Source organism: Dermacentor andersoni, chromosome 1, assembly GCF_023375885.2.
Source record: "Dermacentor andersoni chromosome 1, qqDerAnde1_hic_scaffold, whole genome shotgun sequence".
In the NCBI taxonomy this organism is placed as follows: domain Eukaryota; kingdom Metazoa; phylum Arthropoda; class Arachnida; order Ixodida; family Ixodidae; genus Dermacentor; species Dermacentor andersoni.
This window is the reverse complement of record NC_092814.1, coordinates 257,953,773-257,966,690: the sequence shown is the minus strand read 5'-3', so window position 1 is coordinate 257,966,690 and position 12,918 is coordinate 257,953,773. Positions and strand designations below refer to the sequence as shown.

At 49.0% G+C, this 12,918-nt stretch overlaps 1 protein-coding gene across 6 annotated transcripts in view; it reads left to right on the top strand.

Annotated features, from left to right (window-relative positions):
• The first annotated feature begins 907 nt into the window (after positions 1-907).
• Naam (Nicotinamide amidase) overlaps positions 908-12,918 on the top strand; it is a 73,608-nt gene continuing 61,597 nt past the window's right edge. For 2 of the 6 annotated variants that reach the window (XM_055063675.2, XM_055063678.2), the window contains exon 1: positions 2,250-2,533. The gene's annotated coding sequence lies outside the window, so the exon portion shown is untranslated. Of the gene's footprint in view, positions 1,071-1,160; positions 1,313-2,249; positions 2,534-12,918 lie in introns of those variants that run through there. The other 4 variants (XM_055063672.2, XM_072284333.1, XM_055063676.2 and 1 more) reach the window with 4 other exon arrangements.

The window sequence follows — 12,918 nt, the reverse complement described above, 5'->3', positions numbered from 1 at the left end:
CATCAATAACTGGCACAGGGGCCACCCAGGAGCTGGCAAAAGCTGCGATGACATCCACACAAACCACGTCGCTTTCCACAAAGCTATTGGGCAACACGATCAGTCACAGGCACTGGTGAAGTCCGCAAAACACTACATGGGCAGAACCACTACGGCCATACTCAATCACTTCGCCACAAGCTCTCACATTTAACGACATCAAACAGCTACAATCACTTCTCTACAGCCACGGACACAGGCGAAGACCGCACGGGCAGAACGGAAGCACCGATTCAGGGCTCTCGTAGCGTTCATCGCTTTAGCGCCACCTATTTAAAAATAATATACGGAGCCAAGCCAAACCATTATTTAGCGTCTATTTGGGTGAACCTAACGCTTTTGGGCCCTAAGCCCTAACCGTTCGAACGACCAGGGCACTATAACGCTTACCCCCCCTTTCCACTACGTCGACCGGGTCGCAGGAACGGCGGCCGTTTGCTTAACCACTGCTCCCGCTGAACCCAAGGGCTTCAAGGAGGCCAGTGGTGCCTAAATCGACCGCTGGATAGACGTCTTCACATTCTAATAAAATATGCTCCGTCGTTTCCCTAGCTTTACCGCAGCAAGCACATGCTTCTTCTTCCTTCTTATATCTCGCTTTATAGGTGCGTGTTCTAAGGCATCCCGATCTCGCTTCGAAAAGTAATGAGCTTCCCTTTGAGTTATCATAAATGGTTTCTTTCCTAATTTCGTTTTTTTCCTTTAAGTAGTTACTCATGGCAGGTTTCTTTTCCATTGCAGCCACCCATGAGATTAATTCAGCCTCTCTGACTTTCCGCTTGACCTTCTTTGTTGCTGTGTTGCCCACCCCACAGGCCGCATACTTGCTGGTAAGCTTCCTAGTTCTTTTCCTCCACTGTGAATCAATGTTTTGATTCGAACAGGTTATAAAAGCGCCACCTACGGCCGTCGGTTGAATGAAAGTGGGCGCAAGATATCTGTGCAGGTCTGGAGTTCCAGTAGGTCGTGGTTATTATATTGCCTAATGTCCTGCCGGTCCTACCACGGTTTATAGATAAGCTTTATAAACGGTGGGTCCTACCTATGTTAGAAAAAAAAAAAGAACGAAGAATTTTCATTGCCAGACTTTCTCAACCCTTTCTCAGCTGCGTTTCTTACAGCGCCACCTCTAACCAGCGAGTCCCTTGGCCTTGGCTATTCCATCACTTACGATTCTTGGTTCCCGTGGCGAATCTAGCAAGGCCCGCAGCGCAGCCCACAAGTCCCGTCTGCAACAGTTGGCGGGTGCTTTACTCCGCAGAGCTCCCGGCCAGTAAGTAACGTTCGAAAGTTGGGTGCACTCGTCGAGACGCAGAACTATTTTTCTTTTTTTAAGCGAAGCTTTTTAAAGAGAAGCGTTCTTTGCTCCTTTCTTTCGGCTTATCGTCTGCTGCTGTCTTGCACGCCGCCTCAGGGATGGTCGAGAACGTAGCCCGGAAAAGGCGAAAGACGACGTCAGAAAGCAGCAGGCCTCGTTTGGAGTCTATGAGATTTTTTTTCCAACGAGAGCTCCCTGCGTGGGCGTCGCCGTAATATGCCCTCTGAACCCGCCGTGGTGGCGTAGTGGCATTGACGTTGCGCCATATAAGGAATTGACCGATGGATGGATGGATGTTATGAGCGTCCCCTTTGGAACGGGGCGGTGGGTTGCGCCACCAAGCTCTTGCTACTATACTACCTACCTAATATCCTACCTAGGTTAACCAGTGAAAAAAGAAAAACACTATGAACTACCACGTCCAAATTTTCTGATCCCCTATTGCGAACTGTGCTTTTGTACGTCTCCGTCTTTTGTCGTTTCCCTACTTCCACCAATCCTCGAATCGCGGAGGCCAGTGGTGCCTAAATCGACCGCTGGGTAGACGTCTTCACATTCTAATAAAATATGCTCCGTCGTTTCCCTAGCTTTACCGCAGCAAGCACATGCTTCACTCTAAGAACAGTTTACACCCTTTGGCTTGCCCCTTCTGCCACACAAAAATAATCGTCATCTGCCTTGATGCGTTTCCTTTCTTTATCGCTGCAAGCCCGGAACTTTCCAGTAACGAACGGCACGCGCGTTATCAGCATAGAACAGTTTACACCCTTTGGAGTGCCCCTTCTGATAACGCGCGTGCCGTTCGTCACTGGAAAGTTCCGGGCTTGCAGCGATAAAGAAAGGAAACGCATCAGGCAGATGACGATTATTTTTGTGTGGCAGAAGGGGCAAGCCAAAGGGTGTAAACTGTTCTTAGAGTGTTATTCTTCCTTCTTATATTTCGCTTTATAGGTGCGTGTTCTAAGGCATCCCGATCTCGCTTCGAAAAGTAATGAGCTTCCCTTTGAGTTATCATAAATGGTTTCTTTCCTGATTTCGTTTTTCCCTCTTAAGTAGTTACTCATGGCAGGTTTCTTTTCCATTGCCGCCACCCATGAGATTAATTCAGCCTCTCTGACTTTCCGCTTGACCTTCTTTGTTGCTGTGTTGCCCACCCCACAGGCTGCATACTTGCTGGTAAGCTTCCTACTTCTTTTCCTCCACTGTGAATCAATGCCTGTACAGATCATACACTCTTAGGCAAAGTTACACCCTCTGGCTTGCACCTTCTGCCACACAACAATAATCGTTATCTGCCTTGATGCGTTTCCTTTCTTTAATGCTGCGAGCCCGGTACTTTCCAGTAACGAACGGCACGCGCGTTATCAGCATACACTCTAAGAAAAGTTTACACCCTTTGGAGTGCCCCTTCTGCCACACAACGATAATCGTCATCTGCTTTGATGCGTTTCCTTTCTTTAACGCTGCGAGCCCGGTACTTTCCAGTAACGAACGGCATGCGCGTTATCAGCATGATAGCATTCCTGACAGGAAAGTAGCGGCCGCGGCGTTTTCAAGAAAGGAAACGCATCAAGGCAGATGACGATTATCGTTGTGTGGCAGAAGGGGCACTCCAAAGGGTGTAAACTTTTCTTAGAGTGTAGAACAGTTTACACCCTTTGGAGTGCCCCTTCTGATAACGCGCGTGCCGTTCGTTACTGGAAAGTTCCGGGCTCGCAGCGTTAAAGAAAGGAAACGCATCAAGGCAGATAACGATTATTGTTGTGTGGCAGAAGGGGCAAGCCAGAGGGTGTAACTTTGCCTAAGAGTGTAGAGTTTCCTACAATAATTACTAGAGGGAACTCTGGCGCTAGTGTCTACGGGAGCTGCAACGAGAACGGTTGTCCCAGCATGGGAATTATGGGAAGTACATGGATTTGCCTAAACTTCGTCCTTTCTGGCTTCAAACGGCTTTGTGACTTTTGAAACTCGTCATTTTCAACTGCGTATTCCGTAATAAATAATTAAATAAACATCATTAAAATTGCCCTACGGCAGGATTCGGACACAGGGACTCTAGCACAGAAGCCTGATATTGAAACCATTAAGCCACGGACGCATATATCCACAAGCGAATGAAACGCCCTTATAAATTTATCGTGGGCATGCCAGTGCCTTGAGACGCTTGGCGCGTTTCGATTTGGCCACCTGGGGCCGAATCTTATAACGGTTCGGTTGGGGAACCGTTCCTTTGGCCTCACCTGATTGGCCAAAATTTTGATTACGTCACAGGTCGTCAGAGGCAGCGGGGCGGTATCGCAATTTTTGAATACGTCACGCATCTGTCAATCTTCAAATCGAACCGGTCGTAGGAACCGGCGAAGGGGTAGTCCGCTTTGGGTTCCGTTGCTGTGGCTTGGCTTTGGCTTGTGACCCTGGCCTCGCGCGCCGGTCGCGCGACCCCGGAGACACGCGGGCGTCGCGCGCGCGTGCGTTGGTTGCTTCGGAGGCTATCACTTGCCTTCGTCGTCTGCTTGGCGTTCCGCTTTCGGTGTCGACCACGGCTGGAAGCGCTATACGCGTTCGAAGAAGTGACGGATAATGAGTTGCACCGCCCCTGCCGGCTTTCGAAGTAGACCTTTTGCAGGCTACGCTATCAAATGGAGGGGACTCAGGTGCAAGCGTACGAGTGGCCATTCCACGCAGAGGAAGGAATATTGCGCGCTGCGGTTCATCGCCACCGGCCTGCAGCTTCCAGAGGTCGGTCGGACGTGAAGCATTCATCGGAATGACCTAGATCTCTGCTGCCGACACTGTCCACAAAGTTGCTCTCGCAATTACTGTGTTGGCGGGTTGAAGGGCTGGGTCAGCTTTCCCGCGACCTCAGCTTCAAAGCCAATACCAAGGACATATTTGCATGGTGACATCGAATTCTCAGTGCTATCGCCAGCGTGAATAGCTCGCAGATCGCCGTTCAGCAGTCAGAAGGGTTCAACCTAGGCTCGTTCAGCACTTCCTTCGTTCGGCTGATAGAACTATACAGTCAGGACGGGAAGATATTGTGGAGATCTCTTATTTGGCTGCCTTTTTTTTTTCTCTGGTTCGGGAGTGCCGCACATTGTTACTCAATTTTACGGCACAGCGCGCACCGTCAGAACCACACTCTTCGATTTGACTTCGCGCAGGCAATGCAGGGCCCGTGTATCGTAATGTTCGATTTCAAGTTCCATTGCTTTTATCACGCGACGCGCCGTGGGGCTTATCGCAGGGACAGCGGCAGCGCGGCGGCGAGCGAGTCATGTCCGAGCCGATGACAAAGGGCGAAAAAAGATGGAAAATTGATATAGTCGGCTAGTAAAGGTGTCCCTAAGAACCAGTTCACGGTTTTGTCGCGCTCGCTACTTGAGAAGTGCCGGCAGTGCGTTCCTGTTGCGTGCATCGTGCGGGCTCTTGGTAGCAGACGACATAGCGCTGCGCTCTGCCAAGTCATTTACGCTTGCGATACCGCCTGTCGGCTGAGAATAAAAAAGAATGACATTAATAAATTACTTCTGCATTGCGTAAACGCCCGGCACCACGCGTTTATACTTCAGAACTTGGCGTATAATATTTAATTTATATTTTACATTTATTTAGCAAGCAGAAACATTCTGCAATTCCTCGATTACCTCGTCATATAGTGACGTACACTTCAGAGGTGGCACCCTCTCATCTATTGGTCGCGTCCTCCCCTTCTTCCACCGCCGGCTTGGGAGTGGCGCATCTAGTGACGTAAGCGGCGAAGCGAACGGTTCGTATTCCGAACCGTTATAAGATTCGGCCCCTGGACAAGCTCAATCGATGCAATTTACAGCAGTTGTACGCGTTCCCGGCGTCTTCTGCACTTCGAAGAATATAGATTGCGCTGATTTATATAGCCTAATATACAAAGCTACAAGAACGTCTGAATCCACAAGCACGAAGATCAGACAAATCCATGTACTTCCCATCATTCCCATGGTACACGGAGGAAGGAAACTAGGCCCTGACGTCACTCTTTGTGAAGCAAAAGTGAAGCCGGAAGTTGGCGTTGCTCATGGCGATGCTCCGCCTTTTGTGCCACCCTCCTCTCTTGTTTACATCTTTCGCGAAACCACGCCGCGCTGCGCGTGGTTTCGCACGCGGAGCGCGCGCGCTCGCGCAACATCCGGCAGAGCACGGTGCAGGTAACACAGCGCAACAAGACACGGTGACTAACGCAAACCCGCCCACACAGCGCCTTTGCCACGGCACGAAACCTACCAGAGCAACACGTGTGCGCGCTCAAAAAATCAGAACAACGCCGCCATTGTGGCCCAAAAGGCGTGGCCATGCAGCAAAAAAATAAAAAAGCAGCAAAAGAAATGAGAACCTATACGTCATTTCCGCCACACTTTTCTCCTAGCGCGCGGAGTGGGTAGGGCCTCTCCTTAGTTTCCTTCCTCCGTGCCATGGTAGGACAACGACTGCAACGCCAGAGTTCCCTTTAGTAATTTTGTAGGAAACTCTATAATACAGATACCTGAAAAAAAAAAAAAATGTGAGCGCTACCTGCAGGGAAAACGAAGAATCTCGCGCCACGCCGTTCGGTTGGAAAATAAGACCGACGCTAGGCTATGCGCTAGGGTGGCTACCCTACCGACGCTAGCGTGCAGTCCGTGCTCCGCGTATCGATACTGTCCGCTTTCTACGTTGCTTCAGTGCTTTATTGAATTGGTTTCAATCAGTGCGTGAGTAATGATTGAAGAAGACAATATATACCCCTCCCGTTTGCGCACGCGTGACTTCTCGAAGTGCTCCAAAACGAACGACGGCGTTTGGCGGTATCTGTCCTCTAACACTTCGATCGTCGGACGTGTCGAGGCTGGTCGCTACATGACAAAGGCTACGTGGCAAATCAAATTATAAGCTGCCCCACAGCTGATTCAGAAGGTGGGCTGACTGGTGCGAGCGACGTCTAAGCCGTCCATGAGACGGGTAGCGTGTACGTGGTGTTGTGTTGGCAGCTCCTGTACAGTTTATACATAACACGATGCGTTATATACATTTTCAAGGGGTATACGGTAGCGCGATTAAAAGACGGGACAAAAGAAGACACACAGGGACACACACAGCGCTATGTGTGTCCTCTTTTGTCCCCTTTTTTCGCGCTACCGTACACCCCTTGAAGAAGCATTACCAACAAGCCCACATTGCAACCCTTGTGTTATATACAGCCAAGCAGCAATGTCTAGATACTTTTAGAAATTGTTAAAGTAATGTCAAAATTTTCTTTATGCTCAGATCATTATGTACTGTATTACAATAACACATTTTTTTAAGTTTCAGGCCATATTCCCTTTTCAATAAGTAGAAATGCTAGCGGACCACATTGTTGCACAGCAAAGTAATGACATGCTTGTGTCACAAGCAAATACAGTTGACCGGGCGATTTAGTGCGTCGGCTTCATAAAATAACTCGTGTGCTGTATTTAGTTAGATTAGAAAATAATACCAGTGTCGCTGCGTGCAACTCAAAGCAGTGCACAGCGCAAAATTGAGTGCACAAATAAAAGGGGGGGGGGGGAGAAGAAGAGGGGGGAAGGAAGGGGGGCGATTTGGCTCACACTGTCCTATTAGTGTGCATACCAAGGAAACATATGAAATAGGGGCAGCGATGGTACATACGTTAAAGCACGCATAATATGAGCGGCGGATAACAGGCTAGCCGACGTGACAACGAACCACATTCACGTTGGCAGGACTACGTGTTGTTGGCCTTATGCAAGCGCCTACGGTAACAAGGCAACCAAACTACCTAGTGACGCCCCGGAAGGATGCGGAGCTGAGCGAACTCGAATAAATACTCTGATGTGATCCTACACTCCTTTCGCAGTCCCTCTTCATGGTGACGTAACATCGATCGTGACCCACTGGACAGCAATACAAATTTTCTTCAAAGCACGTTTGTCTGCTTAAGTTTGCAGGCCCTTTGCCTTTCCACGCAGCGCATGTGCCGCTGTGCAGCAGCCTCGCCTGGAGTCTTGCTGTACATGAACATGCCGTCGCATATGTAGTCCGTACGATTTATCAGCTTCGACGGCCGGCCTACGTTTGACAGAGGGCAGCTATGACACGATAATGACTAGATTTTTTTCTTTTTTAAGAAAGCTTGCCGGCGATGAAGTGCGCCCCGCAGGTTCGAGAATGCTCCGTTGGCTGCCACATACTATTTGCATACTATTTTGCGGATGGAAATCTGAAGAAGCTCAAGTTTCCGTTTCCATAGTAGCAGTTCTTACACCCGAAGGCGGCACAATTAGCTGGCATACTCGAAAAAATAAAACCACAAGCGCATCCACCTATATTTCTGTGGCTACACTGTCCGGAGCAGTCGCCGTTGCCCTGCGTTGTTTTCCAACCAAGTCTAGTTACGATAAGCATTGCAAGGGGGACTTGCGCCGCACCGGCCTGGCGCATGCGCAGAAAGATTTTTGAAATCTGTCAATTTTCAACAAGAGCGAACACTTGGTGAAAACACGAGACATTCATTTGAGGGATCGCCAGCCGTTTGTGCGCAGGCGCGAGAGAGAAAATCTGGGGGCTTCCTACGATTACACCATTTGTGTCAAAGCCTTTACTGCCTTATCTGAACACTAAATGCGCTGAACACTACAGCAGACAATATGTGCTGTAAAATTAGCACGTTTCCCTCCCCCTACACTACGTGCCTCTTGCGACTGTTATCAAAACAATGGGGCATTGCAGCTAGAGCTTATCTTGCTGACGTATCTTTACCGAGCGCTTTTTATTATTCTTTTTTTAAATCTACCTGAATGTGTCGAACGCAGACAATAAACGTATAGTATGAAACACATCAAGTAGCACTGTACACAAGTACGTGGGTAGCCCAGCATTAATATAATTGTCTGAAGTATGCTGTCCCTGCTTTCATCATCATCATCAGCCTGGTTATGCCCACTGCAGGGCAAAGGCCTCTCCCATACTTCTCCAACTACCCCGGTCATGTACTAATTGTGGCCATGTTGTACCTGCAAACTTCTTAATCTCATCCGCCCACCTAACTTTCTGCCGCCCTCTGCTACGCTTTCCTTCCCTTGGAATCCATTCCGTAACTCTTAATGACCATCGGTTATCTTCCCTCCTCATTACGTGTCCTGCCCATGCCCATTTCTTTTTCTTGATTTCAACTAAGATATCATTAACTCGTGTTTGTTCCCTCACCCAATCTGCTCTTTTCTTATCCCTTAACGTTACACCTATCATTCTTCTTTCCATAGCTCGTTGCGTCGTCCTCAATTTAAGTAGAACTCTTTTCGTAATCCTCCAGGTTTCTGCCCCGTACGTGAGTACTGGTAAGACACAGCTGTTATAAACTTTTCTCTTGAGGGATAATGGCAACCTGCTGTTCATGATCTGAGAATGCCTGCCAAACGCACCCCAGCCCATTCTTATTCTTCTGATTATTTCAGTCTCATGATCTGGATCCGCAGTCACTACCTGTCCTAAGTAGATGTATTCCCTTACCACTTCCAGTGCCTCACTACCTATTGTAAACTGCTGTTCCCTTCCGAGACCGTTAAACATTACTTTAGTTTTTTGCAGATTAATTTTTAGACCCACCCTTCGGCTTTGCCTCTCCAGGTCAGTGAGCATGCATTGCAGTTGGTCCCCTGAGTTACTAAGCAAGGCAATATCATCAGCGAATCGCAAGTTACTAAGGTATTCTCCATTAACTCTTATCCCCAGTTCCTCCCAATCCAGGTCTCTGAATACCTCCTGTAAACACGCTGTGAATAGCATCGGAGAGATCGTATCTCCCTGCCTGACGCCTTTCTTTATTGGGATTTTGTTGCTTTCTTTATGGAGGACTACGGTGGCTGTGGAGCCGCTATAGATATCTTTCAGTATTTTTACATACGGCTCGTCTACACCCTGATTCCGCAATGCCTCCATGACTGCTGAGGTTTCGACTGAATCAAACGCTTTCTCGTAATCAATGAAAGCTATATATAAAGGTTGGTTATATTCCGCACATTTTTCTATCACCTGATTGATAGTGTGAATATGGTCTATTGTTGAGTAGCCGTTACGGAATCCTGCCTGGTCCTTTGGTTGACGGAAGTCTAAGGTGTTCTTGATTCTATTTGCAATTACCTTAGTAAATACTTTGTAGGCAACGGACAGTAAACTGATCGGTCTATAATTTTTCGTCTTTGGCGTCCCCTTTCTTATGGATTAGGATTATATTAGCGTTTTTCGAAGATTCCGGTACGCTCGAAGTCCTGAGGCATTGCGTATACAAGGTGGCCAGTTTCTCTAGAACAATCTGCCCACCATCCTTCAACAATTCTGCTGTTACCTGATCCTCCCCAGCTGCCTTCCCCCTTTGCATAGCTCCCAAGGATTTCCTGTCCCTGCTTTACCGGTACGCTAAACACAACGAGTAAGCTTCGTTCGATTTCAGCTTTCAGTTCCATTAAATAGATGGATATCTGTGTTTCTGTATGTCGTAAACTTAGTGACCGGCAGCATTCGTCCACCTGACCTGTACGAAAAATGTGAGCATGTACTGCTTCATTGGTAGGGCCTCTCCTCAGTTTTTTTCCTTCCTCTATGTACTGGATGGTGTTTTCAATATTATTCATTTATGATCTAAAATTTAAAATGACAGGCGACGTCTGAATAATTTCTAGTTGTTTAGAAAGTTAAATGTGTGTCGAAAGCGCGATGAACACATGTGAAGAGTACTTCGCAGGAGACGACCGACGGCGTCTGCTTCTGCTATTGCTGTTGCGGTGCCCCCTTGCTGTGGAATATCCCAATTTTATCTCGTTCACATAATATAATATAATATATATATATATATATATATATATATATATATATATATATATATATATATATATATATATATATATATATATATATATATTTAGGACTAAGAATTAACTGGTACATTTACCTTTAAAGCTTGGCATTGCTGCATACCAACTTGCTGCAAATAAACAGCTTTACTATTGGCGGCGAGGAGTTACGGAGTCGCCATCTATCGGAAGCGCCTCGCTGGCGTAGTATGAGGGATCACGCGGCGCGCTCCTCATAGGGCGCTTTGCTGTCAGCGCTCACTGAAAACACCACGCGCGAGCTCTCCCGGACATTTCTGTAAGTACTTTCGAAACGAGAGAAGTTTTTTACTGTCTAAATAATAATCTTGGGTAAACTGAAAGCACAGAATCGTTTGTAGACGCTATCTCATTACCGGATACGTACAGTGAACGCCACTGCGCGCGGTCGCCGCGATGTAGTCTCCCGAACCGGCTTCTTGAAACGCTGAGAGCAAACTATGTGAAATAAGCTCTTACAGTGTTTGTATAACTAAATGGAGCGTGTTGGGGTCTCGGTGCTGGCGCCCGTTATTGCGAATGGATCGCAAGCCCCAAGGGTAGCGTTGGCCTGGCGGCCTGGGGCACTGAAAGCATCCGAAGGTCCCGGCAAAGCATGAGAAGACTGGTAACAGAACAACTTGTTTATTCTAACATAGCAAAAGAGCGGCCGGTCAGGTCGACCGAAGTGGAGAGACGGGAGAGCACGTAACTCAACAGTACAAATCGGAGCCTCTCTCCTGGCGTCCGGGGGCAGCTGCTCTTATACTCTCGGCGTCGCGGGCCAGAAGGAAGGTCACGGGATGAGCCCACGACACGGCGGAGCATGAGCCCACGACGGCGCGCACGGACGAGCCGAGAGACATGCTGAACCGAGTGTAGTGACGCATCGCCAATCCGCCGACGGACAGACCTGCTGGCTCCTCACTTGGGGAGCTCCGCTCCCCGGCTGCCGCGCTTTGACAAGCGTGGGCACACACACACACACGCACATACGAAGACACGTGGCACTGAAACACGCCTGGACACGCTTGGCGGGGAGGCGTTGTGGCGGCGTCGAACGGGCCAAAATGTCCGCCGCTTTGACAAAGCCCCGGCGTCCGTTGCATCCGCGCCGGCATTACCGCGCGTTGTAGGCGAAACGTAACAGACCGCCCCGCCGGGGGAAGGAGATCCCGATGGTCAGGGGACTGCATCCGCTGTCCGGAGGGATGTCGCTCGATGATGCTCATAACCGAAGTCGGGCGTCCTTTGGCGTTTCTTGAGCGCAGCGCACAGAGAAGGCCTCGTTCTCACGTTCAGGTGCACACAGGACACTGCAAAGTGACTTCGGGAGAGTTGACATTTTTGTTCTCGTTTCCGGCAAGCGTTAGAACTACGCCGAAAGTCAACCGCTCAGTCAGCAAGCACGGCACAACCCTCACTAAGCCCTGCCAGGCTCTTTCCCCTGTTATACTGCTGCCTAGTTCCTTACAGTAGTTTAGCAGCACTCAGAACGCGTCCACAAATCGGAAAATTGCACTAGAAAGCACATCATCACTTTGAAACACTACACGAAAGCAATAGGTTAAAAATCCTGCCTCAGGAAGAAAAAACATCAGTAACAAGCAATTTTGAGGCTGATTCCCACGTTAGGGGCTTCGACTTAAGCCATCGGCGTTACCGTTGAGACTCCCCTTTTTGTAACGCACCTCAAAGGAATATTGTTGCAAAGCGAGGCTCCAGCGCAGGAGGCGGCCATTTTTGGGAGAGATGGTCTGCAGCCATTGGAGAGGGCAGTGATCCGTCTCAATGATAAACCTCGAGCCAGCTAGGTAACATGACAATTTCTGAACGGCCCACACGATACACGCACACTCTTTCTCGGTGGCGCTATACGCCTGCTCACGACTCGTCAGCTTACGACTAGCATACAGGACGGGGTGTTCTACTTCTCCATTTTCCCGTTGGCACAGTACAACGCCCATGCCTCGCTCACTAGCATCACACTGAACAACGAACCCTTTTGAGTAGTCGGGCGATCGTAGCACAGGCTGGCTTGTTAGGGCGCTCTTTAGGGCGCTAAAAGCTCTTTCCTTTGTCTCATCCCAGACGACTGTCTGCGGCTCTGTCTTTCTTAGAGCATCCGTTAGGGGAGACGCGATATCAGAGTACCTGGGGATGTACCTCTGATAGTAGCCGGCGACACCTAAGAACGACCGAATATCGGTCTTCGTGCGCGGTTGCGGGAAGTCTCGCACAGCGGCCACCTTTATTTCAGAGGGGCGGCGACGACCCCGACCAATCACGTGTCCGAGGTAGACAACCTCGGCCTGTGCTAACTGGCACTTGGGAGCCTTGACTGTCAAGCCCGCATCGCGCAGGCGGGTTAGCACTGCCCGCAAGTGCGCCATATGCTCAGGCCAGGATGCGGAGAATATCGCTACGTCGTCTAGATACGGTAAAGCGAATTCTTGCTGTCCCCGCAACACTTTATCCATGAGGCTTGAAAAGCAGTATGGCGCGTTCTTCAAACCAAAACTCAAAACTTTAGGACGGAATGTCCCCATTGGTGAAATGAACGCCGCATACCTACTAGCCTCTTCTGTAAGTGGAACCTGCCAATAACCCCTGACAAGATCTAGGGTGGAAATAAACTGAGCGCTACTCACTCTCTCAAGGCGCTCCTCGATGTTAGGG